Genomic DNA, 11,978 nt, shown 5'->3' with positions numbered 1-11,978 from the left:
ATACTGACAATCTAGTCTGACAAAGCCTCTACTACTCAATGAACTAGAGACCTATTGGGATAGATCCCCAACGGACTCAAACTAAACTGAAAGAAATAAAACATCTACTAAAATACTGAAATGTCTGAAGGTAGGTCCTCGAACCATGAGGACTCACCACTGTAGAGATGTAGACAAAGGTACTCGAAAGTCACTAACGAGGCTGGGGTTGAGCACCTGAACCTACATTATAAGACAATGTAGCACATAGACATATAAGCAGATCATCACTTGCGAATGTACTGAGTATTTGGGGTGTATGAAATTAAATAATCCATATAATAAGTCTTTATAGAAAACATGCATGCCATAATAGGTGACTCACATAGCTTGAATAAAATCCTCATAAATAATGAATAAAAAACATACCTTATAAATCATGTGACTCATTTCACTTTATTCTAAATCTATACTTTTTCTTTGTACTCAAGATTGCGAACTAGATAAAATCTTAGAATGACAACCTTCAGAACATACACTTTAATCTTATGGAAAACAAGGAGCTTCTTTGAAACTTAAAGATTATAGCACTTGAGAACCTTAGAAATCTTAGAATCATAGCTTTTGAAATACAAGTACTTTTAACTTAAATAGAGTAAGGACTACTTTTGGGAGATTCTTCTAACCGACATAAACCATTTGACCCACATGGAGTCCAACGTCTTGCCCACGTTAGGGAAAGCTGTTCTATCCTTGCCACCAGAGTAGAACCTTTTACTTTTAGTGATCACTAGCTTAACCCACTTAGGGTAAATCAAATCCTATGATGGCTCATAGTTCTGGGGCATGAGACCTCAGAATCAAGCCCAAATCTGTAATAAGTACTACTCCCATACTAGGCTCAGAACTTTTAGGAAAAATCCACCTCATATAATTTAACATTATGAAATGGGAGACGATATACTTCCCTTTAGCTTAAATCACAAGATGTGGATTCTTTTCTTAACTTAAGATCAAAATCAACTCTTTTCATTAAACTTTGGTACACTATATTTAACAAGCTTTGAAACTTCAATAATATAGAGATATCAATACTATTCTTGAAATACTATATAATATATCAAAATTCATTCTTGGACGTTAAAACATGTATACATATTCAAGAAATCTTAATTCTAATTAGAGGGTAAATCATGACTTCAATCTTAAGAGTATTCCAAACACCAATCATGGAAGGAATATGCAATTCATAGCATTAACGCTCAATTCCAATCATAAAATAGGTGTAGTATCATATAATTCAAAACTTGAACAAATCCATTATCTCATATACTTGAATGTAGCAATTTAGGCATAATTCATACTGAAAACATTAAAATCTTTTAAGAAAACCAAAACTACGGGCACAAGAATGGAAGGAGTGCTCTTGTTCAAACCCTATGGTGAATTCTTAAGATTCTTGGGGGAGGATTTGGATGCTTAGCGCTTTTGCTTTGCAGAGAATGAAGATTTTGGGCATAAAATGCTTTGTTATGCCATTGATTGTATGTTTATAGATGGATTGGTGTTAGGGTAATTGCCCAAAATTCTCCCCTTTTAACCCATAACATAACTGGAAAAATATAACTAGAAGCCCAATTTTATGGGCCACTGTGATGCGCCACTATCGCAGTGGCTCACTGAAAATTGACAAATGGGATTCTTGGGGTCACCGCGACGTGGAGCCATTGCGTTGTCCCACTGGTTGGGACCTGGAACTTTAGCACTATGTGTCACTATCACGCTAGGCTACTGGAATTTAACAATTGTTAGATAGACCCACTCCATGACATGCCAAGCGCTGAAATAATGGTGTTTTATGACTAGGACTTAAATTAGCCATAACTTCTTGTCCGGTTATCGGATTTGGGCGAATCTTATATCGACGAAAAGTTTATCAAATTTTCAATGTGATAAAAGTCAAAATTAGGGAAATTCTATACGATTAAAAATAATACTCAACTAGAAAGTCATTTCTTAAACTTCTCAAGATAAAGTTAAGCTTAGGAAAAGTTTGGGATATTTTATGACTCCATAACACAAACTAGAACATTAAGAAAGAGAAACATTCCTAAACGCCTTGTAGCCTCCTGCTTATAAGTGTGGCATGCTACACATCAATAAATAAGACTCTACCCGATGCGATTTTGCAGACACCTTGGGACCATGAAACATGCTCTGATACCAAGTTTATCACGACCCGAGCCAGGACCATAGCCATGATGAACATCTCGAACCATGAAGGCCCGGATACCCTTCCTTATTTGGTAATTATGCACAATATTAATACAATAATAGAAGATGCAAAAAACATAAATCAATACGGAACCATGGTCATACTCTGTGTTCAAAATAATAATGAAGACTGCAATTCAACAACATCTAAATAATAGCTAACTTAGTCTGTGAAATCTCTACTACATACGAAACAAAGTAGTCTAAATACTGAAACAAGGCCCCTAGTAGACCAAACCCAACATAAATAACAAAAGTCTGAAAGACATAGGCCTTTCAGAATAAAGAAGGCTCACCACGTGCACACTTCACTTCAATCTGAAAACTCTATGGCTTAGCAGGACCTCTAGACTGAGCCTCAGATCATGAAAGCTAGGGGGTCAATACAATTGTACTAGTGTGTAGAGCAAAACTAAAATGACAATTTTTATTCAACATAGGTGAGAGAAATTTGAAAACAAATCATAAAGATAACATATGATGAGAAAAAAACATGGGCATATTTAAAATACTGAACAATCATCTGAAAACTCTATGACTAACTCTTTATTTTACTTCTATGCTAGGTGGTATACCTTACAACTCTAAAATTTCACAGGCTATATGGAATCTGCCCTTAACTCAGCAGCCAAGCCCCCAACCCAAGTTTGCCGCAAGAGTTGGAGTCTCTGTCTCTATACGCCACAGGGCACTAGGCCAATATATAATCTCTCTTAGAGAAATAATGAAGCCGTATCGGCAAAACACGGTCTTGGGCTAAGAGTTACTTGAACTCAAGCCTTCTTTGGGCAACCACCTAACCCTCTTTAAGCCTATTTTTAACACTTTAAAACATGCATTCTCTGAAAACAAACTCTAAAAACTCTTACTCTGTTATAGTATACACTCATATGGTATCATCATATCATTGACTTGCAAGTCACATCTCTAAGTCATTATTAACATATTAAAATCTCTGTTTTCAAAACATAAGTTTGGGACCACTATATCAATAAATCGGTTCAAAGAACTCTTTCTTTAAATTCATGTAAACACATTCAAGGAACTTTCCCTTTGTCAACATTCAATAACATAATATGGTCATGTCTATTTACTCAATAGAATGCAATTATCTCTTTTAAACAAGCATATAGGTATAACAAGAAACTCTTTCTCATCATCTCTAAATTATGCCAAATACTTGGATATTGAAAAGACTACTTTAAAATCATACAACATGTATTTCAAATCATTCCCAATAAGTTCATAAATTCTTATTCATTAAAAGTGAGGTATTTCCATAATAATACTCTAAATTAAATCTTCAATTTCATAAATATATATATAGGTATAAATCAATTTAAGGGAAAATACCACAAGGCCAAAACAATTCTACCATTAAAAGGTTCTAATGCATAACTTAAAACACTGGATCCAAAACCCCTATATAAATTCATGCTTGATAACTTTAAATCATATTCAAGAGATTCAACAAGCGCATATAGTTTTAGAATGATCCCCACACAACTAAGGTACTGATTGCGTAACTTGTTGTGTATAGTTTTAACTATTACACCTATTTTGACCCAACCTAAAGGAACCTGAAGGAAAATCGATTGGAAAGTTCATAACTCGTCGCTCGGGTGTCCGTTTTGGATGATCCACATATAGTTGAAAAGATTATTCGATAATATACGGAATGGTGGTTGATAATCTAATACATTATGCATGGAAAATTTATAATTTATTTTGGAAGATAGAACCCAAAACGTTTACGCACAAAATTTCAACGAAAAATTTCCCAGGGTATTACATCATCCCCCCCTCCTCTTGGAAACATTCATCCTCGAATGATGCTAGATAAGCTAAGATTAGATAGGGAATTGTGCATACAGCTGAAACCATTCGTTAGACTCATCACCACATCATTTCTCACTCCAAATGCAACATAGAATGCATAAATTCAAGAAACTACAGCTGAACACATAATAAATGATAGCTGACCTGCTGCAACTTTTATCAAAAGTGCATAATTTAGGAAAGAACAGTACCTTCGGCTTAATCAGAGTTCGCGGAAAATAGGTGCAGGTACTTGCATCACTTATCCACCTCAGCTTCCCAAGTTGCACCCTCAACAGATTGGTTTCGCCACAACACCTTGACCAAGGAAACTTCTTTGTTCCTTAGTCTTCGGACACTAAAATCAAGAATCTCAACAGGAATCTCATCAAAAGAATGATTTTCTTGAATGTCAGCACTCACAAAGGAATCCACTACCACAGCATTGGTAATATGCTTTCTAAGAATGGAGACATGGAATATTGGATGAATAGAGGATAACTCAGAAGGCAACTCAACCTCATAAGCTAGCTTACCAACACGGCTAAGAATTTTGTAAGGACCAACATAACGGGAGTAAGCTTACGCTTCTTTCTGAATCTCTTCACCCACCTCATGTGTGAAATTTTCAGATACACTAGGTCACCAACTTTAAACTCAAGGTCTCTCTTTCTAACATCCGCATATGACGTCTGATGACTCTGCGCAGTTTTCAACCTTTCCCTAATCAACTTAACTTTTTCCATAGCCTCAAATACCGAATCAGGACCACTCACAGCTTATTCACCAACCTCGAACCAACCAATGGGTAATATATACTTCCTCCCATTTAAGGCTTCAAATGGAGCCATGCCAATACTAGAGTGGAAACTGTTATTGTAAGCAAACTCTATCAACAGTAAGTGATCATCCCAACTTCCCTTAAAGTCAAGTGAACAAGCTCTCAGCATATCCTCTAAGGTTTTGATGGTCCGCTCAGCCTGACCATCAGTCTGCAAATGAAAAGCACAACTCAAAAGCACTTGGGTACCAAGACCCTTCTGAAAAGCTTTCCAAAATTGCGAAGTGAACTGAGCGCCCCTATCCGAAATAATAGACAAGGGAACTCCATGTAGTATGACTATCTCTCGAATATATAATCTAGAGTAATCCTCAGCAGTATATGAAGTATGAACAGGAAAGAAATAAGCAGACTTAGTCAACCTATCAATCACAACCCAAATGGAATCATGATGGCGTCGGGAAGGAGGTAAACCAATCACGAAGTCCATAATTATCTCTTCCCACTTCCAGGTGGGAATACTATACTCTTGTATTATACCACCAGGTCTTTGGTGCTCAACCTTAACCTATTAGCATGTTGCACACTTAGCTACAAACGCTGCTATATCTTTCTTCATGCCACTCCACTATTAGATTTCCCGCAAGTCTAGGTACATCTTGGTGGCACCAGGATGAATAGAATATCGCTCCCCGTGCACTTCAACCATAATCCTCTACCTCAAATCATCAATATTTGGGACACACAATCTAGCCTATAATCTCAACACACTATCTCCCCCTTGGGAGAAAACCTCTACTTTTTGGTCCTTGACTGACTCCTTCAGTCTGAATAAACTAGCATCTAAGTATTGCTTTTCCTTCACTTCCAAGGCCAAGGAGGATTCGGAACTACTTTGAACCCCTATACTACCTTCAGCAGAGTGAAACAACCTAACCTCTAATCTATCCAAACGATGTACATCACTAGCCAACTCTTTCTCACCTTCTACTATATGCGAAAAACTATCCATGGATACTCTACTTAGGGCATCCGCCACAACATTGGCCTTGCCTGGATGGTACAACACCCTCATATCATAGTCTTTTAACAATTCTAACCATCGTCTCTGCCTAAGATTTAATTATCTCTAGGTAAACACATATTGTAGACTCCTATGATCAGTGAAAACATCAACATGGACACCATACAAATAGTGTCTCCAGATTTTGAAAGCAAACACAACAATAGCCAACTCAATGTCATAGGTGGGGTAATTTTTGTTATGGGGTTTCAACTATCTAGAAGCATAAACTATCACCTTACCCTTCTGCATCAATATGCAACCCAACCCAACTCTCGAAGCTTTATAATACACCACAAAACCATCAACACCATCAGGAAAAGTCAAAACAGGGGCTGAAGTGAGTTGAGTCTTCAACTCCTAAAAACTCTTCTCACAAGATTCGGACCACAAGAACTTCACTTTCTTTTGGGTCAACCGAGTCATAGGAGACGCTATAGAGGAGAAACCCTCAACAAAGACCTATACTCCTTAACCACATAACTAGACACTCTAGTCACAAACTTACTCATGCTAGCCTGATTATCAGCCACTAAGTCAGGAGCATACTTAGCCAACTTATTAAACTTTAGATAGTACTCCTTAACAGTCATAGAGCCCTATCACAGGTTCATAAAATCTTCCACCTTTGCCTCCCTCATCTCCAAAGGGAAAAACTTATCCAAGAATGCATCCTGGAACTCTTTCCAAGTCGTAGGGATAGCTCCTTTACCTCTACCTTTCCTCTAAGAAACAACCCAATCATAAGCAAGGTATTTCAACCTATACACAGCCAACTCCACACTATGTTCCTCAGAAATATGCATCACTTGAGTAATCTTCTACACCTCCTCTAAAAAAATCGTGGATCCTCATCAAAATTAGACCCATAGAATTCAGGCAGATTCATCCGCATGAAATAATGGATCCTAGCAGCAGCTGAATCACCTCCCTACTGCTGTGGAGCTAGGAATGGGTTGGCCTGAATATTTGTAGTAATACCTTAGGCCAGTGCTTGAAAGGCTGCCTAAAATTTAGCATGAGATACGTTTTCATTCAATGGGTCAGCGGGTTGAGGTTACTGACCTTCATTATTTCTTCTCGCTCGATGTGGAGGCATATTTCTAAAAGAGGAGAGCATGAATCAATAGCAGAGAGAGACACTTTAAGCACGATAGACTTCTGAAAGAAAGAATCATACTTTTCCCTAAAACGTCTTCTAGCCTCTTGCTCATAGATGTGGCATGCTACACACTGATGATCAAGACTCTACTTAACATGGTTTGTCAGACTCCGTAGGATACCTTAAAACCTTAGGCTCTGATACCAAGTTTGCAATGCCCCAGAAAATAGATCCCGGAGCATCACACGGTGCTTGAGGCTATGAGTAGCCCCAAGCTAACCCTTTGAGCCATTTTTATTCAGTTCAACACAAATCAATGGGGTTTTCATAAATAACCCTCAAATATTAACAGAGTAATCATCATCCAAGAATAAAATAATTTCAGAATGATAATAAAATATGACTTATTAGTCAATTCCCAACATCTATACTAGTCTGATAAGCCTCTAAGAAAATCAATAAAATCAGTGAGCCATTAAGACATGCCCTAACTGACTCATACTCAGTTATCAAATATAAATAATTCCGTGAAACCAACATCAGACATCACGTCCTCAGAAGAACATGAGGACTCACCACAACAGAGAATATAGAACAGCGTACCCAAAGAATCACTGTCAAACCTGGAACTGAGCACCTAAACCTACATTCTAAGAAAATGCATCCCACATCCGAAGATATGGGTCAGTACCATGGAAAGGAACCGAGTATATGGGGTGTATGCAATTTTATAAATATCATCATCATAAATATTTATAAGAAATATGCAGGATGTATGAAAGACTCACATAGCCCGAAGAAAATCATCATAATCATGAGAGGATGAAATATGTACAATAACACATGTGAGTCATCATATAATTTGTGAATCACATTCAATACATCCAGAATATCAATTCTCATAATGTAAATATCATTTAAATCTTTTGAAAGAATAACTTTCACAATTCTACTTTTAAATCACTTCACCATTCACCATAGACACAAGGAAACACACACACACTAGGAGATCCTATAATCGACATAAACCATGTGAGCCACATAGAGTCCAACGTACAACCCACATTGGGGAGAGCCGTCCTATCCTTTCCATCGGAGTAGGACTATCGATATTAAATCCACATAAACTAGTGATCACTATATAAATCAGCCTCAGGCTCATTCCTACGGGGGCACATAGTTCTAGAGAAGTAAGGTCGCTTTATACCTCCCACTCAGTGCTAAAGATTTCTCTTGAACTTAGCTCAGATCATTTCAAAGACAATCCACAAAAAAATAATTTCAGTAATATATAAATATACATTGGGAGCCATCATGCTTCCCATCTATCAAAATCAACCATGTTGTGAATTTTTTTCACACTCGAGATCAAAATAATTCCATTAAGACTAAAAGGTAAAATCATTCAAAATATCTCAAATATTCAACATCAACGTGCTTATAACACACACTTTCTAAAAAAATACAATTTTCAATGGGATTCACGACCCAAATATCAAAATCATGATAAATAACGTTCAAGATTCATGCTTTATATCTCCACACATGTAAATTCATCTTTCAAAATCATAAACATCAATATTTCATAATAATCATCATAAGATATGGTTTCATGCTTTATTCATAAAAATCAAATAAAAATCATGCCTTGGTAAAGAAAATTACTTTTGGCCACAAGAACGAAAGAGAGTTCTTGTTGAAAAACCCCACATACCTTGAATGATTAACTTTAGATCGATACTTATTTTTGAGATGTTAATCGTGCCTTTGAATGATGGTTCTTGGAGTTCTTGAACTAGGAACTTGGAATCTTAAATAAATTTATAGAATTAATGGTGAACTTTGTAGGTTCTTGAAGTTGGATGTAGGAGGTTAGGGTTTTATTTTTGAGTGAATTTCATACAATATAATATATAATGCTTCTAATAGGCTTTAATATAGGGTTTGGATAGATTTTGGGTGAGGGAGAATGACCAAAACGCCCTTAAGAATCAAATAATTCTCGAATCTATCCTTTGGTGGATTGTTTTGATAGTCAGAAGTAGATCAACCATAACGTTTTACTCCGATATTTAAATTGGACGAAACTAATTTTATTAGAAAGAGGACTCTCATATCTTTCCATTGATATATAGTATCTTACCTAGATCATTATGTACAAGGAGTTATGATCATTTGAAGTTGACCCAAAAAATTTGCTTTTGATAGGATGAAGTAGATCCACCATAACTTTTTGCTCCGATAGACAAATTGGATGAAACTAATTTCATTGGAAAGAGGAATAACAGAGATTTTTGTTGATATATAGTAGATCACCCAAATCATTATGTACAAGGGTTTATGATCATTTAAAGTTGGAGAAAAAATACGCAAGGCCTCAGTATTTTTTCCTGCACGCTTTATTGTTCATTACTATTCATAATTCGATCGGAATGTTCATAACTCGTGGCTCGGGTGTTCGTTTTGGATGATCCACATATCGTTGGAAAGCTTATTTGGTACTCTACGCAATGGTGGGTTATAATCTAAGACATTCCATACGGAAAATTTATAATTCATTTTAGAAGAAAGAACCCAACACGTTTACACACAAAATTTCAATGAAAAATTTCCTAGGGTATTACAACTTGCCATTGATTGAGTTCCTGTATAATAATAGTTGCTATTATAGTATTAAGATGGAGCCATTTGAGGCATTGTATGGGAGAAGATGTAGGTCACCAATAGGGTGGTATGAAGTGGGTGAGATATAGATGTTTGGGCCTGATCTTGTTCATCAGGCGATGAAAGTTGTGAAGCTTATTAGAGAATGACTTAAAACAGCTCAGGGTCATCAGAAATCCTATGCCAATGTTAGGAGGATAGAGTTAGAGTTTGAGGTTAGAGATTGGGTATTTCTTAAGGTTTCTCTCATGAAGGGAGTTATCCAATTCGGGAAGAAGGGTAAGTTGAGTCCTCGCTATTTAGGACCATACCTAATTGTGAGAAGAATAGGTGGAGTTACGTATGAATTAGATTTTCCTGCAAGTTTGGGTTCTGTCTATCATGTATTTCATATATCCATGTTGAAAAAGTACATTGGAGATCATTCGTTAGTAATACCCATTGAAGAAATCAAGGTGACACACTCCTTCTCCTACGAAGAAGAGCCGGTAGTAATTTTGGATCGCCAAGTTAGAAAGTTGAGAAGCAAAGAGATTGTTTTGATTAAAGTATTATGGAGAAATCAGAAAGTCAAAGAAGCAACTTATGAATCAGAAGATGATATGAGAGATAGATACCCAAATTTATTTGATCCGGTGAATAAAGTGATGGAAGGTACAATCTTTGTACTTTTCTTTCCATGCCTTTGTTTGGTTGAAATCGTGCTTGTCTATTTTTCGCATCATCATTCGGGGATGAATGATCCGAAGGGGGGATATTGTAACACCCTGACGTCTTCTTAGCTAAATTCCATTCATGAAAAGTCTAAGCATTAGCTTCTAGAATGATCTAAATTAATTTTCATGTGGAATTTCCTATATTTCAACCTTTCATTACGTATATGACTGAATTAGCTTTCCAACGATATAAGATTCATCCTAAATGGACCCTCGGTAAAGAAGTTATGAATAATTTATAGCTCCAGTTGTAAACATCATCATTTTGGTGTCTAGCGCATCGCGGAGAGGGTCAAATTGTCAATCGTCAAATTCCAGTGGGGCTCCGTGATGGTGGCACATTGTGGAGGCACCTAATTTCCCATTTGTCAAATTCTAGTGGACCACCGCGATTGTGGCGCATTGCGGTGGCACCCGAAATTGGGTTTTTTAGTTCAAATTTTCAGTTTTGTTTAGGATTCATTAAGTGTAATTTTGACTTTTCCTTAACCTTCAAAACCATCCAAAACAAAGGATTTAGTGTATTTTTGAGCAACTTAACCCTATTTTCATCAAAATCATCAAGACTCCTCTCTAGGGTTTCAAAATAAAAACCCAAGTAGTTCATAATTCAACCGTAGGTTTTGAAGTTGATCGCATATTTGGAATTCCCAGGTCATAGGCTTCAATAAGCACCTATTGTCTTCCTAATTTGAGGTACGCGGGGATTTTTCTAAAATCTCATGGGCATAAAAATCATGTTTTAAGAATGGGGTTTTGAAGTTTATGAATATGATCATCATGTTTTAGAAGTTTGGACGGTATTGTTTTGGTCTTTAGGCCTTCCCCCAAATTGATTACAAATTATGTATATATGTATGTATGTGTCAAAGAATGGTTATTCATTTGAGAGCATGAATTATAATGATTCCCTCTCTTGTTATGAGTTTTCTCATATTCGTATGATATAAATTGTTTCGAATGCGTTTTGAAGAGCATGATATGAAATACTTTGGATTTTGCTATGTTTTGAATATGATTTTTGAATACGAAAGAGAGGGTTGTGAATGTTGAATATACATATAATGAAAGAGTGGATGGTTTTTCCAAAAGCACGTGACCACCGTATGTTTGATGAGAGTTTTTGCATAGTTTTGACTTGAGTTTTTGAAACATGAAATCTTTTATACAAATTATATGATTTGGGTGGTCTGAAACTACATTTTTATGAAAGATAGTGCTTATTGCATTATGGCTCAGAAATAGAACTTGCAAGTCTTGGTGTGACGACACCAACTCAGAAAATGCCATGATAAATTCAGAACAAAATAGAATGCATGTTTGAAATCAGATTTACAGATTTTGTGATTAGAATGTTGCAAGATTAGAAATGTTTGAAAATTGGGCAGAAAGAGATGTTAGGTGGTTCCCCAAAGAAGGCATGAGTCCAGATACTCATTGGCCGAAACCGTGATTTGCCAATCCGGGTATATCTTATATTACACTAGCCTAATTTCGCGTGGCGTATTAGAATCAAACACTCCAACCCTTGTGGCACACTCGGGTTGGAGGCTTCCCCGCCGAGTCAATGGCGGATTCCAT

Source organism: Capsicum annuum, chromosome 12 (genome assembly GCF_002878395.1).
Source record: "Capsicum annuum cultivar UCD-10X-F1 chromosome 12, UCD10Xv1.1, whole genome shotgun sequence".
NCBI lineage: Eukaryota > Viridiplantae > Streptophyta > Magnoliopsida > Solanales > Solanaceae > Capsicum > Capsicum annuum.
This window is presented reverse-complemented; position numbering follows the sequence as displayed.